General features: G+C 45.8%; 2 long non-coding RNA genes across 4 annotated transcripts in view; one reads left to right on the top strand and one right to left on the bottom strand.

The window, feature by feature from the left end:
* The window catches only part of LOC112653685 (uncharacterized), a 29,151-nt gene extending 17,867 nt beyond the window's left edge, over positions 1–11,284 (bottom strand). The window contains exon 1 of one of the 3 annotated variants that reach the window (XR_007409996.1): positions 11,187–11,284. This is a non-coding gene — a long non-coding RNA (uncharacterized LOC112653685). Of the gene's footprint in view, positions 1–7,040; positions 7,727–11,186 lie in introns of those variants that run through there. The other 2 variants (XR_007409997.1, XR_007409995.1) reach the window with 2 other exon arrangements.
* On the top strand, positions 7,666–11,513 carry LOC112653686 (uncharacterized). The gene is made up of 3 exons (XR_003132375.2): positions 7,666–8,111; positions 10,635–10,815; positions 11,149–11,513. It is a non-coding gene; the product is annotated as an uncharacterized LOC112653686 (long non-coding RNA).
* Positions 11,514–15,551: the final 4,038 nt, after the last annotated feature.

The raw sequence follows: 15,551 nt of genomic DNA on the forward strand, positions 1-15,551 counted from the left end.
CAAAGGTGAGCCTCTAACACACACTGCTGGTCCGAAGGGCTGGACATTGGGGCCGAAACATAGGGATGAGCCTGTCACCCAAGCAGCATTCGAAGAGGAAAGACTAGATGAGCAGCAGAAAGGCATTACACGATGTACATCACTTGCCCGTTGCTGCATAACACATTACTCCAAAACCTCGAAGCATAAACAGTTCACACCTCAGAGCTGCTGTATGTCAGGGATTGGGCACGGCCTCGTTGGCTCAGCCAGCTCAGGGTCCCTTAAAAGACTGGAATCAATTGTCAGACAGGGACTCATTTATCTCAAGTCTCGCTGAAAGAATATATGCTTCCAAGCTCTCTCATTGGTTGTTGGCAGGGTTTGGTTCTCGGGGACTCTTGGACTAGGAACTCAGTTCCACACTGGCAGCTGGTCAGAGACCACCTTCAGTTTCTTGCCACGTTGACCTCTCCATATGGAAGCTGGCTTCCCTGGAGTGAGCAAGTCAGAAGTCAAGAAAGGTAGTACCAGCCAGAAAGAGAGTGGGGGTAGAACAAAAGCCATCGCCTCTTATAACTAGTCTCGAAAGTAACAGCCCATTACCTTTGGCATACTCAGTGCATTTAAAGCAAGTCACTAGGTCCAGGCCATGCTCCAGAGGAGGGGATTATACCAAGGGATGATGACCAGGAGACAGACATTCCCCGGATTCATTTTGGAAGGCTGGCTACCGCAACCATGTGTCCATATATTTGTACCCCACGCTGATGCTAATTCGCTTTGGGCAAACAAAAGTATCCTCCCCTCCCACAGATCAGAGGCAACCCTGATGCAGCCATGTCAAGAAAAAAAAAAAGTGCCCCCTCCTTAGAGAATCCATCCTTGAGCCATGGCTTGACCCGCAGAGACAGTCCTAGAGCAGGACACACACTATAACACTGAAAGTAGCAAGTCTGTGTACGCTTCTGCCTCATTTAGTGTCCGAGTCAATTCTATGTCAAGGAATGCTACCTTGGAGGTGAGTAGCAGCCTGTCCTGTTGGAGAAGCGTGAAGGTTTTGGAAGAGAACACAGTTAATGTAACATCATTCATTAAAGAAGATACTGCCAAGGAACTGCTCTGAAACTGAATCGCTAGCTTTAAAGCCCCAAGCAAATGTAAGGAAATGTCTAGTCTGGTGAATCCAAACAACATATCCCACCCAATAGCCCTTCATCGGAACACCCAATAAATGGCCGCAGACCCCCCTGCCACTTTTATTCAGCCAAGTTTTATTAAGCACCACTTTTGTACCGGGTACTTTCCAGCATATGAAGTCATCGTGCCAAATAAAAGTAATAGTGTCAGAGGTGGGTTAGCCTTTCACACAAGGGCTGTATAATCGGACATCTATGTGGACTCAAATGTTCCTACATTTCTCTTACTCCAAACCGTCTCCCTGAAACCCGCAAAGGAAGAGAGCTAACTCAAGGCCTACAACGTGCCGTATGCTATGCTATGTCGTTTGTCTATCTCGTTGAGCTAGTGAACAAGAAAATATAGATACACTAAGAGGCCACGTTTCTGGAGTCACCGTCCTCCATGTAGTGCTTAATGCCCAAGATGCTTTCGTGTTTTAGCTCCATCTCAACACAAGGCTCCTTTCTGGCTGCTTAGAGGAAAAAGGGATTGAAGAATTGTGCCATGTGTTTCACTGCCTGAGCTGGAAGTGATCTGTGTCATTTAGGCTTACAACCCACTGTCCACAATTATTCCTATGGCTTAACCAGGCTCCAAAAGGGCTGAGAGGTGTGGTCTTCTGTGGCCCAGGAGGGTACGGTAAACCCTAATAACACCACTACCACGTCCACATTCTCTCTCCCCAAAGATGCTGCTAGGTCTCGAAAGGTGTAGTTTTCCAAGATGATCCAGCAAAGCCTGGATTAGAATCTCTGTCAGTCTGGCTCCAAAACACATGCTTTGTTTTGTTTTGCTTTCCGCCACAGCATCCTACCACTGGGTGGAACCATTCTTTTGGGAATTATCTTGCTAAGATATTAATTTCCAAATGACATGCAATAAACAGGGCACTGTTTAAAGCCTCAAACGCAACCCTATCCTAAGGGAACGAGCTCTCTCCTATATCTGAGCATCTCTCACCTGGACTTTACCTCTCTTGTGTCACTTCACATCCTCCACCCACCCACAGACCATCTGAAAATGCTGTGTGTAGCTCTAAAGCTCTATCCACACACAGCTGTTACTTGAGAGAGCTCTGGTTTTCCATCCTCCCTTTAAACAGCATCTACTTTCAGAGACTTCAACATCATCCTATGTCATTAATAGTCATGGAAAGAACGCTTATTTCATCTTCCATTCATCCCTGTGCTCCCCCATCGACACCTCTAGGTAGCACCTGGAGGAGGAAGACAGCATCTGAGAAGGGAGGAACCTGGCTCTTGCAGCATCTAATGTCTTCCCTGAGAAGCCATGACACTGCGGACCTAACTTGCTTTCTGTCTCTGACCGACCTTGCGTATCTGACTTAGGAAACAAAGAAACAAACAAAATCTTACTACAAAGATACAGGAGCCTCATTAAGCAAGAAAAGGATGGAGTTGTCAGAGCAGAGATTTGCTAACATGTTGTGCTAGTCACAAAGGTGTGTTAGCAATGCCTGTGGTCACAAAATTTCCAGTCTCCTACGGGAGGTAAAACATGTGAAAAATTATAGCTCAGAAAGGAAGCTGTGTCGTGAGGGAAGCCCAAGAAAATACATGTAAATGTGCAGAGAAGAAAGAGACCGTGTCCTGTTGAGATAATCAGTGAGGGCCTCATGAGGGAAGAGGCATTTGATAATAACAACTGTAATGGCAGTGATACAAGTAAAATCAGGTTAACATCAATTGAACACGTATCTCATACCAGGCATTTTCCTGAGCGCTTTACATTGATTAACTCATTTAGACCTTAAAATAATTCTAGGAGATATTCATGCATTTGCCAAATATTTATTGAGCCCTTACTCCATGGTAGGCAGAGGTCTGAGTTACAGCCAAGAGCTAGATGGAAAGCAAGTGATGCTTACTCCCTTGAAGGTTCCCTGCTGCTGAGGGCTATCGCCATAATCTCCATTTTCCAGGAAACTGAGGTCTGAGGGAGTTAAATATGCTGCCAAAGGTCACAGGCATTTTTAGTATCCAAGTCAGGATTTGATTGCACAGACCATGCTTGACCACTTCGCTCTTCCAACATGAGCGATAGGGAGATAATAATTAAAATAACAATAACGTCAACGAACATTTAGCATTTAACATTTAGGTGGGCATTTAGCGAATGACAAGTGCGATGCAACTTTGAATGGGTTATTTCATTTATTCCTCAAAACAATCCTATTCCAATTACTCAAAACAATCTTACGCCAATAACTGGAACAAGATCATGACTTAGCAAGATCCTGGGCTCTATCATCAGACCATCGTATTTTAAATTCTAGCATTTCTTAGTATTTAACCAGTTGTGTTGCCTCTTCTTCAATTTCTTCATCTACAAATGGGATGACACAACTAGCCAGCACCAAAGAGAACTGAGGTTGTGCACCAGTGTTTTTATTTGTCTCTGCCTCCTGTATTTTAAGTGTCTTGGAGAGAGGGGCATCTCGGGACTCACTGTGTCCTGCTGCCTGACAACCTGCAACTCCTCAGTAAATACTGATTAATGAGTTAAAGATTGGTAGTAAACCAGACTTTGATCTTGTTGAATGATTTTCAAGAATCAATCATATGGCATGAGCTGTGTGATTTCAAGAACTTCAGCATTCCGGAAATCATTCCAGAAACCACCACATACTGGAAAAGTCATCCTTCGTCAACACAGGAAACTCACTGTGAGCCAAGGTAAGCACCGGTGGCTGCATAGAAGGCTCTGGATACCCAAAGGTGACAACTGTGTAGTGCAGGCCAAAGGCAGACAACTTTATCTCATTCCCTGTTAACCTTGAGTCTGGGCCCAGTTACAAGAAATTGGATCAGAAGGTAACTTGAAGATGTACAAGGTTTTCTGGCACAAGAAAAGGCACCTTGCAGCAGAAATCCAACAACCAGAAGTTGCATTTGTGGGTGACAATGCAAGCCATATCCTGATGTTCTAGACACATTATTAAGTCCTCTGTAATTACAGGAATCTACTGCTAAGAGTTGCAGCGAGGCCATTTTCAAAGTTGGCATGAAACCGAGAAATGAAGAACTCAAGCTCCATCCATTTTCTGTTTCTACTAATGAATACTCCTTTTCTTCCAAAGTCTCCTGAGTGACTCTCTTGACAATACAGGTAATTAATGGACCATTCTTCTTGATTCAGATACTGTTGAAAATGTAAGGGGACTTGATAATTGAATCTGCATCCAAACTTTCCCATTATCTAAGTGACTAATAAATGTACATTAAATTAATAACAATTTTTTTTTCTAGGAACTTCTTCACAGCTAATTGATAATGCTCATTCAACAAAAGAGAAAAATGGAGGTGGAGAAGTCTTGCCAAATAAGACTGGAGCAGAAATTTCCCTTGATTCTTTTTAAAATGAGATTTGAAATTGGACTTCATTAAAGTCAGCAAGGCTTAGGTCCATCATTAGGCTCTCAAACAGTCAGAATTAAATAATTAAACAGCACAAGTTGATTCGGAGGATTGCTTTAAAAATTTTTTAATGACTGCAGCCTAAGTTTTGTTTTGTTTTTTTTTTTTCTAACTTTGAGATAAAGACTTAGGATAGGGTAACTCTCAGCATCAATAATAACAATACTATCCAACGCTTCTGATGTTATTCAATTTTAAAAAGATCTTCAGTATCAACCATCTCTAGGACACCCCGACAACAGAGATTAAAATGGTTGGCTCCAATTTTTGGAGCAGGTACTAAAAATAAGAGTCTAGATGTCACAAATGTTGGAGCCGTATAGAAACATAACCTCTTCTGGAACTGGTCCTACTGAATGTTGGGTAGTTTTCTCTCCCTCTCTCAAAGAACCTTTATACTGACTCCCAGAATAACACCTGATTTAGAAGATGCTATAGAGTCCGAATTCCACAAATATAAAGTTATTCCTGAGAAATCCAGCGGCATCTTATTGCATTCAAGTCAACGTGCAATATTCAGAAAGATTACCATAGATTTGGCAATTGTTCAAGCTAAACTATACCAAGTATTGCACTAATTATTTGAGAAGAAGAGGATGACACAAGATGAACAAGAAATGATTGCTCATAAACAAACTGTCAGTTGCTATTTCACGTGTTCTCACTGTGGTGCAGGCAACATATTGGTCAAACAAAGAAGTAGCTGAGAAAAATCTTTCTGAGAGTGTTTTAGCAGGAATCACACAGGATCTGCTTCAGGTCTGTTTCCCAGGAGAAAAGAAAAAAAAAAAAAAAGACATGGTGTTTTGGGAGAACAGCAATTTATTTGATTGGTGGCTCAAAATGTCCGTATTCAAGGATTTAGAGATTGTGGCAAAATAAGAAAGAAGCGTTCTGAGAACCTCGACAGGAATGAGAAGAGCAACTTTTCTTAAACACTAGTGGATTAGAGTGGGGTGAAACTGGAGGCCACAGAATTGGGTGTGACTACAATTGGTAAGACACAGGTTAGATGGCCACAGAGAGTGGTCAAAGGAGAAGAGGACAACGGTGGTAACTCCGATGCTCCCTCCGTGTTTTATCGGCGATGACTTTAAGGTAGAAAATAGAGGGAGCCAGTAAAGAGAGCAGATGCACTGTTTAGCTTGGAAATTTGTGGCTTCTGTGGCACATTTCTGGGGAGGTGTCTAGGAAGCAGTTGAGGATGTGCAGGAAGGACTCAGAAGAGCGTCTGGGATATGGTGTTAGGAGTCATCAATATTTAATTGATTTGTGAACCAAAGCAAGTGTTAGACGTTTAAAGCAACGTGTTACATTAAAGCAAACTTTTAGTGTGGATTCCGGTCTACTGCAACCCAAACTTGCAGGGTCTGTTTGTTATTCACTGGAAAAAGAATGAGAATGCTGGGTAGTAGGCAAAGACAAGTCAGAAGACAGATTTCAGTTCCCCCTGAGACTCCAAGATTTACAGAGTAGAACATGGTAGATCACTTAGCTCCCCTGTGGCTCTGTCTATGATGTGCCAAGGAAATCATCTGATCATGGAAAATGTTCAGTCTAGCCAGTTGTTGGGCATCATTTAGATAAAAGCTAAAAGGTACATGAGTGAATCTCAACTTGGAAAATTTCTAAACTCAATCATTTTTTTTTATTAGAAATCATTACCTTTGCCCAGTTCCCTCTGCCCGAAATTCCCTACAATTTATTTATCTCCCAGACAAAACCAGATTATCTGTAAGTTCCAGGCTCACCTGGGGGGCTCAGTCCATTAAGCGTCTGACTCTTGATCTCAGCTCAGATCATGATCTTAGGGTCATGAGATCAAGCCCCGAGTTGGACTCCACACTGGGCATGAATCCCACTTAAGATTCCTTCCCTCTCCCTCTCCCTCCGCTCCTCCTCTCCCTCAAAAATGAATGAATGAATGAATGAATGAACAATCTTTAGGTTCCAGATGGAGATCCATGCCCTCCATAAGGTCTTTTCCAGCTGTCTTCACCAACACTCAAGTTAAAATAAACCCCTATTTTTCAGAGCTGTAATGCTTCAAAACTATCTCCGTTCAGGACTGTAATGCAGCCTGCTGTTACTAGGTGGGCTCACGTCTTTTCTCCATTTGCTCTGTGTCCCCCTTTAAGGTAAATCTTATTTATCTCTAATTCCCCACTCTACCCCTTTTGCCTGGTACCTCATACAGTGAATCCTGTTGAATGCATGACGATTAACTTGTGACTAAACAGGTGAATATATGCATTATGAAATGTATGAAGGCAAGAATGAAAGAACAATGCATGCATAAATGAATAAATAAATGAAGATCCACACTGGCAATCTATACCAGGCCCCTTACGTTGGTTCACCTCGTTTGTTGAAATTTGCTCTTTGGGAAAGCTTCAGGATTCTGAAGTATTGCACGTGGGATTTTAAACAATTAGGACTCACATTTGGTGCAGGGAAGCTCCACTTATTTTCCTGGATCCACGTAGAGACAGCCATTGAATCTCTGGTTAGAAAACTAAGGAGCAGGTCATCTTGTGCAAGTTTTAGATGAAGAAATGGGGAAAAAAATTGTTTAGTAGGTAATAATTTTCGTTCAGAACATCACATTGAAAGTGGAAAGGCCAAAACCCGGGGAAAATGTCAGGCACTGGCAAAAGATATTATGAAGGCTGATTATGTAAACCTTGTCTTGTTTGAAGGGTAAAGACTGTAATCCTCATATCAAGTTCAAATTTCCTGTTTAAATATTGTTAGTTTGAATGTTAATCTGAGTTCCATGTTTGATTGCAGGGATCAGGGCTGCAAATATTGATTACCACGAAATGAAAGCAGAAATTCATTTCTGAAAAGGAAGCTGAGGAGTGCATTTATATGAACCCAAGTAATAAATAATACCTTGGGATTCTGACTCACTCCCAAACCAGAGTGTAATTATTTCCTCTTTCACCGTACTTCCTCAGCCTCCTTTCAGGGGACTGAATGCACATCCCATATCTGGGCACATTTACAAAAGCTAAAACAAACAATCCAAGTAACCAAACACCATGGCAACAGAACCAAACTTGACACCACGAACTCACAACAATAAAGCTCCACAGATTTCAGAGCCACCGTCGGATCCCTGGCTTCGTCCCCCCATTACAAAGCCCCACTCTCTCAATGAACTACAGGGAGTCACCGCTTCATGCCACGACTCCTAATAATTGCCAAACCCAAGCTGTGATGGACAGCAAGGGGAAAAGCTCACGACAGAGCATCCCCAGCTGAGCAAAACCTGCTACCCTGGACACAGTTTGCTTCTGAGAACAATCAGAAAGACCAGGTTATGGCTGGGAGACACAATTTTGCAGAGAGTTAATGAGCTAAACACTTCATGGTGTGGGAGATGCCAGTCGATGCCACGGTGCGAGAGTTGCTGACTGTAACGTTATTCTTCCTTCGACAAATATCCAGACGCTGGGTCTGTGGATTCACCGTGCATTTCTACGCGATCTGGTTGTGTCATTTATATTTGTATGTAGACTTTTTCTTTTTTTTTTAATTTTTATTTATTTATGATAGTCACACACAGAGAGAGAGAGAGGCAGAGACATAGGCAGAGGGAGAAGCAGCACCGGGAGCCCAATGTGGGATTCGATCTCGGGTCTCCAGGATCGCGCCCTGGGCCAAGGGCAGGCACCAAACCGCTGCGCCACCCAGGGATCCCCGTAGACTTTTTCATATGTGATTGATGCACCAAACTTGAGAGAAGGGAGGGAGCGAAGGCAGAAAGCTTGATGGGGGTCAATGGATAAATAATTTCATGTGAACCCAAAACAGAATCCAGGTCAAAAGTATAGTGAAACTTGTCTTGAGGCAGTCAAGTGCCTTAAATTCTCCTCCGCTTTGTCTGTATATAAAGACCCCAGATGTTTCAGAGACACAACAGGAGGGCACAAGTGAGCTTAACATTGTCCATTTCAACATGTCCCAAGCGCCAGTACGTAGCTGGGTAAAGGCCGTGACAAAGTTCTCACCACACCAAGGAAAAGAAATAGACAATAAAGAGGATAAAATGAGGTTTTCAGGAACTAAATGATTCATCTTAATTCTGAAATTATGTCCTCTGTATTTTACTAGTCTTAAAATAGCATGATGGTGGGGCAAAAACATCATAGTTTTGTTTGGCTTTAGCTTTGTTTTTGTTTTTTTTTCTGTTCATAAAATTCAAAGGAAAATAGAAACTTTCTAACAAATTTAATCAAAAACATATATCATTGTATGAAGTAAAAATGGAGAAAAGTATGGAGAATAATGTAATAAATGTTTATATTTCTCAAACCTCTAATTAATGATCAGCCGTGTATCATTTGGTATAGTTCTGTGTTTTCACATAATTAAGCAACTCAGATAAAGCCAGAGTCCCCCTGACCTCCAGTCTCAGGAGCCTGCAACTCTAGGTAGTAGAAGCAAGGACCAGACGTCTGTCCCCGTGGTCCCCTCCACTACCCCAAGGGGCTCCTCGGAATCGCAGAAGCCATTGGACGAGCACTAAATGATGCTCCAAAGAAATGCCTTACATGTGGGTGCTGGGAGGGAATACAAAGGGCCTGAACAGGAGGTGAAAATAAGAAACAAAACTGAGCATTTACATCATAAGTTGTCGTCTCTGCTCCATTAGGGTCTTACAGCTCCCAAATCTTTGACAGAGCAGCTAACCCGCAAGAGACAAATTTTCACATTCCTTCGAAACTGTAAATGTCACACATAATCTTGCTATTGGAACAGTGTATATAACACACTTAAAACACTCTTGGAATCTAGTCTCCACTACTCAACAGCGTACATGACTTTGGGTGAATTAATGATCATTTTTAAGCCTCAACCTCCTCATCTTTAGGATGAGAATTATAATACCTACCAACAAAATGAAATTTATTGTTGAAGGATTAAGTGATATCACCTAAGTAAAGCCTTTAGCACGGTGCTAATTATTATTACCGATTATTGCTGTTACCATGGGTTTTTCTTCTGCGGAGGCTACATGCTCACCCTGAAGGTTCTGAGTCTGTTACGCCCTCCAACTGCTGGGTTCTTCTCCCCAGCTGCCATCAAGGCTCCCTGACACACACCAGTCGCCGGGAATCTTTCCTAAACCCTCAACACAGAGCGTTTATTTTCTTAGGTGAAAATCTTATAACCCAAATGGATGTAATTTGCATAGATGGTGGGTGGCTCCCTGGATTGAGATCCACTTGGGAGGTCAAGGCCTAAGCAACTTCACGTAGCACGCAAGAGATAAATACATGCGAACCCGATGTGCAAGCTGCCATATAGGAAAGAATGAGGGATCCCTGGGTGGCGCAGTGGTTTGGCGCCTGCCTTTGGCCCAGGGCGCGATCCTGGAGACCCGGGATCGAGCCCCACGTCGGGCTCCCGGTGCATGGAGCCTGCTTCTCCCTCTGCCTGTGTCTCTGCCTCTCTCTCTCTCTCTCTGTGACTATCATAAATAAATGAAAAAGAAATTTAAAAAAAAAGAAAGAATGAGAAAATCCCTGAAAGCATTTCACGATACGGGTCAAATAAATGGTATGAGAACTGTGGTTTGGTTTCAACAGATATTAAGAGTCTGGAATGACTGAAAAATCCTGCAGTGAGGAGCCCAATGCTGGCCCTTAGGGATGAGTAGAATTTGGTTTGGCTGAGATGAGGACGGTTACATGAGTAAAATCAATGAGTAAAGGACTTGGAGGAACCCGGAGAAACGAGGGTAGTACAAAGTGATTACAAACGAATCTCGATTTTACGTAGTCAGATTGAGGCCAGGAAGTGGGAATATCAAAGTTCCCAACCACCCGGTACTTCTGGGAAGGTGCCATTTGGCGGAAATTTTCTCAGCTCTGCTCTGAGAAGTATTTCACGCCCACCTTTATTAGTTCCCCTCAGGGCAATCCTAGTATTCCTTCTTTTTCAACTTTTTAACTTGAGGATTTGTTGGGGGATTTTCCCCCAAAACTTGGCTTCTCATGATTGTTTTGCTTTTCTCTTTCCTGTTAGTCTCTAACCCGCCCACCACCCTCTCCTAACGTGACGCTCCCTCGTACCGGTTGAACTCGGCCCCGTATGAGGCCCCTTCCTCTCTCTCGGGACGCAGACAAGACAAAAACGGTCTCCGCCGCCATCAAACCTGTCCCCAGGCCTGTGTGAGAACCTGCACCTGCCCAGCCGCGAAATGGAGGTTCTAAGCTCTGGGTAGAGGGGAGCCACCGAAGGCTGTGCGGGGGGCGAGGTGGTGTCGGAGCAGTTACTGATCTTGTCGTGTCGGGGGGGGGGGGGTGTGTCCCACCCTCGAAGGTGGAGGCCATCCGAGGAAAGCCGAAGGGTTGCAAGCATCACTGACCAGGTCGATAGAAACTCCGCTCGGCCACGGCGAGGCCCGAACCGCCTCTGTGTGTCATCCCCTGTGTGTACCGGTCCCCAGTCACCAGCCTGCTCTCCCCCTTTTGGAATAACAAATGTTTTCTGCATTAATCGGTCTCTCACATTCCTGTAAGGTGCGGTTCTCCCACAGGTGTTACCTTGGAGCCAGTTTAACATAACGTCCCTCACCTGTCGCAGCTGCCCCACCGCACAGCCCGCTCGCCTGCACTCCCGGCTCGACCCAGAGAGAGAGCGGAGGCCTCATACCCGGGACACGAACTCCTCCAAGGCACCAGAAATTACTCATCCAGCCCCTGGTTAAATATTTCTGGGTAGTTTCTCAGAAATCACATGTGAGATATGCAATTTGTAAAAAGTCTTCTTGTGTTGAGGCCAAGTCTTCTAACCGTTGTCCGCCGGCCCTAATCTTATTTTTCAGAATTAACCGAATAACCCTTACTCGGAAGCAGACGTTGAGTAAGGATTTTTGTGCTGGTGATTTATGACGGCGATGCTCCCGGGGAACTTGTCGGGGGAGGAGGAGGGCACCAGTAAAGGTGCAGGGACGGGCGAAGTCCCTGGGAGGGGAGCCGGGCCCTCTGCAAGGGAGAGCTCCGGAGCACAAATCACCCCCCCACCCCTGCCCTGCTTGGGCCAAGGGGGGCTCCACGGCCTTACATGGCCTTGCACCGACACAAACTACTAAGTCAACTACCCTCGACTACTGACGTTGACTCTGAGGCCCTACCCGTCCCCTGCCCGTGTCCTTGTGCATCTGTGGGCACTGCAGCTCCGCAGCCTGGGAGAGTCCTCGGAGGGGGGATTTCGGGTGTGAGCCGTTGCAAAGCCCAGAACACGGGGGCCAGGAGCCGAGACCACAGGGCTGGTAAAGGGAGCCGAGCAATCAGAGGCCCAGGGCCCGCTACCGCCTCCTTTCTGGTGAGAGCCCATCAGGCAGCTGGACGCAGGCCGCCAAGCCTCCTTGTCCTTCCACTAAACCCTCCTGGTTCCCTGAACCCCAAGTTTGTCCCCAAATCTTCTGAGAACTGAGTAATCCTGAGTCGTTACTGCTCTAGCATCTTTCGAGGAAAGTGGATTGTTAGGAAGGTTGGCCTAGCTGGGGATGGACACGGCGGCAAAGGGTAAGAGGGTTGGACAGTCATGTCTGCAATTCTTCTTTTTTTTCTTTACATTTTTTTAATTTAATTAAATTTGCCAACATATAGTGTAACACCCAGTGCTCATCCCATCCCGTGCCCCCCTCAGTGCCCATCACCCAGTCACCCCAACCCCTCGCCCACCTCCCCTTCCACTACCCCTTGTTCCTTTCCCAGAGTTAGGAGTCTCTCATGGTTTGTCTCCCTCTAATTTTTCCCACTCACTTCCCCTCCTTTCCCCTATGATCCCTTTTCACTATTTCTTATATTCCCCTTATGAGTGAGACCATATGATGATTGTCCTCCTCCGATTGACTTTAACGTCAACTGTAAACAGAAACGATGGTGGCAAAGGGCTTTCAGAGACGCCCACCGGCCAGTCGGGCCCCTCCCGGGAAGAGCCGGGCCCCGTGCCGGCTCCATGTGAAGACCCAAGCTTTCGGCTACCGTGGGCTTTGACTTGGCCACGTTTATAAAAACAGTAACTTGGAGCTCGAGGAGATTTTGACACCAAAAATTGTCTGAATGTTAGAGGCTGAAAAGTGCATTTCTAGCCTTTGGAAAGGTCACCCTTCCTGTTTTCAGGTTTATGAGCCGCAATGTTTATGGTGGCTCAGTTTCAACTCTGGTTTCCTTCGCCTGCAGGGCATTTCTGTGCAAATGTCACTTTGTCCAGCCAGCTCACGGCAAGCTCGGCTTAAGGAGGGTTTATATGCAGTTGTCAGAGGCTCCGTTCCCAAGGGCAAGGGTTGGTTTGGGTTTTTTTTTTTTCCCTCCTGTATTTTAATTGATCTTGTTCATTTAGTGCTGTTTGCAGAAGGATCTGTTGTCATTAAAAAGAAAGAGGGTCCCTAAAACGCCAACAAAACCAGAACAAACCAACCAGCAAATATAAAATAGTATCACAACCCTATGCCTGCAATAGGCTTGAAGGTTGATAATTAATCACATTCCCCAAACTGGAGTTTGAAGTTTGGTGATTAATCATATCCTTGCCTCGTCGTGTTTACAAACGATCAGAAAGAGAACCAGGGGTCATGGGCAGAGAGCAGGGTATTTGCTTCTGCAGAAGAGGGTGACATGAGCGTGGCCTGAACCCACAGACAGCGGGCGGCCGGATGCGCCTTCCCTGCTGTGCTCAACAGAGCAACAGGACTGCGTGTGGCCTCTTCTGCAGGGACAGCCCAGTCACCAAAGCACAGTGGTTTACAGGGGGCGGGGACCGGGCAGGGGAAGAGAGGGAAACAGAAACAGGAGCCAGGACACTCGGGGTTGAGCCCTGCTGGTCTGTGACCTTAGACGAGCTGCTTATTCCCAGCCCTGGGCTCTTCATCCTAAAACGGGTGCTCTGAGGATTCCATGAGACGACGGGCATAAGGTCAGGACGTGGCACCGGTCCCGGCGCCCAGAGTATCCCATGGCGAGAACCTCCCGTCACCGAGGATATGACTGTATTCCTCCCTTCAAGCCACAGACCCTTGGGATGAGGACCTTCTGTAAGGTCTCCTGCTGTAAGGCCCGATGCATCCAAAAGTCTTCCTTGGCATTCGGGGCCCTACACAGAGGATCAGACACAGATGGCGGCCTCAGTCCTAGGGCTGCCCCGGAGAAACCTTTCTGACATCACTGGTCCACGCACCCTTTAATGAGTTCGTGTGTCCTACCAAAGCACAGGACTGAGCACGGGGAAGAGCTGGGTGTGGAATGAGGTTTTCCACAGAAACGGCGGTTGCAGGATGCGGAGTGGGGAGGGAGGCCGGGAGGTCGTGCTTTCTCCGTCTCATTTGCTAACGTCGTTGATGTGGCAAAGCGTCCAGTTCCCAAGAGCCAATAAGCGAAGAAAACCTGAGGACCCGAGAGCACCGCACGTTGGCAGGACCCGCCCGCACACAGGGTCCCGCGCTTCCACGTGCTCTTCAAACGAACACAGTGGCTCGCTGCTTGGGATGCGCCTTATGGCAGAGGCGTCAAACCCCTAGGTCGTGCCTCACCAAGCGCTCAGCAAGGAAAGGGGCGCTTCTTTCACCTCTCCTGAAGCTAGTAAAGCAGCCAGAGGGGAACCACCCAAAATGACCCCGGTGCATGACTCCTGAAGAAGCTACTTGTGAATTATTATTATTTTTTTAATTTATTCACGAGAGAGAGAGAGAGGCAGAGACACAGGCAGGGGGAGAAGCAGGCTCCATACAAGGAGCCCGACCCGGGACTCGATCCCGGGTCTCCAGGGTCAGGTCCTGGGCTGAAGGCGGCGCCAAACTGCTGAGCCCCCCCGGGCTGCCCTTACTTGTGAATTATTAATGGTTGGGCAGCAACAAAATCTTCGGGACAGAGACGGAACATGAAATACGAAGGTCTCTACTCAGAAAGAGTCATTGCACTCTGCAAAGATCATATTTAAATACATTTTTTTAAACATTTAGCTCCTACTTAACAGGCACAGATACCCATTCCATCACGGCAGATGTAGATGCATTAAATTATAGCCTCTTTTTTTTTTCTATTATGGTTTCTATGATTAACCAGAGCAGAGGTAATGTGGAAATATTGGGATTGCAGTGATTGAGAGACCAACAATTAGCACTAATAAAATTTGTAGAGCATCATATCCTTATAAACTTCAAAAGAACTGTATTTCACGAGAGTTCATCTACATATCAGGTTTGCACATTTAGTAGTACCATCAGTGTGGTCACCTCCTACAGCGGCTTACTTCGTGTACTGGGTAGCCGTGGGGTGACTTAATCACAAGTCAGACTTGTGGAAATGCTAGTAATTATTTTGCTCATTTATCTACTCATTAATTATAGAAATATTTATTGAGGGGCACCTGGGGGGCTCAGTGGTTGAGCGTCTGCCTTCCACTCAGGGCGTGATCCCGGGGTCCCGGGATCGAGTCCCGCATTGGGGTCCCTGCAAGGAGCCTGCTTTTCGCTCTCCCTGTGTCTCTGCCCCTCTCTGTGTGTCTCATGAATAAGTAAATTTTTCAAATCTTTTTAAAAAAATAGGCAGCCCGGGTGGCTCAGCGGTTTAGGCCGCCTTCAGTCCAGGGCCTGATCCTGGAGACCTGGAATTGAGTCCCACGTCGGGCTCCCTGCGTGGACCCTGCTTCTCCCTCTGCCTGTGTCTCTGCTTCTCTCTCTGTGTCTCTCATGAACAAATAAATAAAATCTTTACAAAAAAAAATCTTTACAAAAGTAAATATTTATCGAGCGCCTGCAATGTGTCAACTGTGTGAGCAAAAGGCGCGGTGAACACAGAGGATCACCCGCGTGCACGGTTTACGAGCCGGGGGTAAGCACAGCTTTGGCTCCGTTTGTGACTCTCACGATTGTGATAAACCGAACCCACACTCTGCGTTGTGTATGACAGGAATTCAATCTGCATTCAGATACCATTA

Source organism: Canis lupus, chromosome 3, assembly GCF_003254725.2.
Source record: "Canis lupus dingo isolate Sandy chromosome 3, ASM325472v2, whole genome shotgun sequence".
Lineage (NCBI taxonomy): Eukaryota > Metazoa > Chordata > Mammalia > Carnivora > Canidae > Canis > Canis lupus.